Source organism: Musa acuminata, unplaced genomic scaffold (assembly GCF_036884655.1).
Source record: "Musa acuminata AAA Group cultivar baxijiao unplaced genomic scaffold, Cavendish_Baxijiao_AAA HiC_scaffold_464, whole genome shotgun sequence".
Lineage (NCBI taxonomy): Eukaryota > Viridiplantae > Streptophyta > Magnoliopsida > Zingiberales > Musaceae > Musa > Musa acuminata.
In genome coordinates this window covers 3,012-5,000 of record NW_027020711.1, presented here as the reverse complement: position 1 = coordinate 5,000, position 1,989 = coordinate 3,012, and positions in this window count along the sequence as shown.

Genomic DNA, 1,989 nt, shown 5'->3' with positions numbered 1-1,989 from the left:
AGCGAAGCGCGAGGCAGCACCGTCCCTGCTATACGAAAGCCCCATCCAGCCCTGTGCCACCCGGGGGGTTCCAGGGTGCTGAGATGGCTGACATTTTGCTCCGCTCACGACGGTCACCGCGCCACACAAGAACAGCCCAAAAACAGGCCAAAACAGCCCAAAAACGGGCCAAAACTGGCCATTTTTGGCTGCGCGAGCGAGCGGCGAGCGGCGAACAGCGAGCGAAGCGAGAGGCAGCACCGTCCCTGCTATACGAAAGCCCCATCCAGCCCTGTGCCACCCGGGGGGTTCCAGGGTGCTGAGATGGCTGACGTTTTGCTCCGCTCACGACGGTCACCGCACCACGCAAGAACAGGCCAAAAACTGGCCAAAACAGCCCAAAAACGGGCCAAAACTGGCCATTTTTGGCTGCGCGAGCGAGCGGCGAGCGGCGAACAGCGAGCGAAGCGAGAGGCAGCACCGTCCCTGCTATACGAAAGCCCCATCCAGCCCTGTGCCACCCGGGGGGTTCCAGGGTGCTGAGATGGCTGACGTTTTGCTCCGCTCTCGACGGTCACCGCGCAATGCAAGAACAGGCCAAAAACTGGCCAAAACGGCCCAAAAACGGGCCAAAACTGGCCATTTTTGGCTGCGCGAGCGGCGAGCGGCGGACAGCGAGCGAAGCGAGAGGCAGCACCGTCCCTGCTATACGAAAGCCCCATCCAGCCCTGTGCCACCCGGGGGGTTCCAGGGTGCTGAGATGGCTGACGTTTTGCTCCGCTCTCGACGGTCACCGCGCAATGCAAGAACAGGCCAAAAACTGGCCAAAACGGCCCAAAAACGGGCCAAAACTGGCCATTTTTGGCTGCGCGAGCGAGCGGCGAGCGGCGGACAGCGAGCGAAGCGAGAGGCAGCACCGTCCCTGCTATACGAAAGCCCCATCCAGCCCTGTGCCACCCGGGGGGTTCCAGGGTGCTGAGATGGCTGACGTTTTGCTCCGCTCTCGACGGTCACCGCGCAATGCAAGAACAGGCCAAAAACTGGCCAAAACGGCCCAAAAACGGGCCAAAACTGGCCATTTTTGGCTGCACGAGCGAGCGGCGAGCGGCGGACAGCGAGCGAAGCGAGAGGCAGCACCGTCCCTGCTATACGAAAGCCCCATCCAGCCCTGTGCCACCCGGGGGGTTCCAGGGTGCTGAGATGGCTGACGTTTTGCTCCGCTCTCGACGGTCACCGCGCAATGCAAGAACAGGCCAAAAACTGGCCAAAACGGCCCAAAAACGGGCCAAAACTGGCCATTTTTGGCTGCACGAGCGAGCGGCGAGCGGCGGACAGCGAGCGAAGCGAGAGGCAGCACCGTCCCTGCTATACGAAAGCCCCATCCAGCCCTGTGCCACCCGGGGGGTTCCAGGGTGCTGAGATGGCTGACGTTTTGCTCCGCTCTCGACGGTCACCGCGCAATGCAAGAACAGGCCAAAAACTGGCCAAAACGGCCCAAAAACGGGCCAAAACTGGCCATTTTTGGCTGCACGAGCGAGCGGCGAGCGGCGGACAGCGAGCGAAGCGAGAGGCAGCACCGTCCCTGCTATACGAAAGCCCCATCCAGCCCTGTGCCACCCGGGGGGTTCCAGGGTGCTGAGATGGCTGACGTTTTGCTCCGCTCTCGACGGTCACCGCGCAATGCAAGAACAGGCCAAAAACTGGCCAAAACGGCCCAAAAACGGGCCAAAACTGGCCATTTTTGGCTGCACGAGCGAGCGGCGAGCGGCGGACAGCGAGCGAAGCGAGAGGCAGCACCGTCCCTGCTATACGAAAGCCCCATCCAGCCCTGTGCCACCCGGGGGGTTCCAGGGTGCTGAGATGGCTGACGTTTTGCTCCGCTCTCGACGGTCACCGCGCAATGCAAGAACAGGCCAAAAACTGGCCAAAACGGCCCAAAAACGGGCCAAAACTGGCCATTTTTGGCTGCGCGAGCGAGCGGCGAGCGGCGGACAGCGAGCGAAGCGAGAG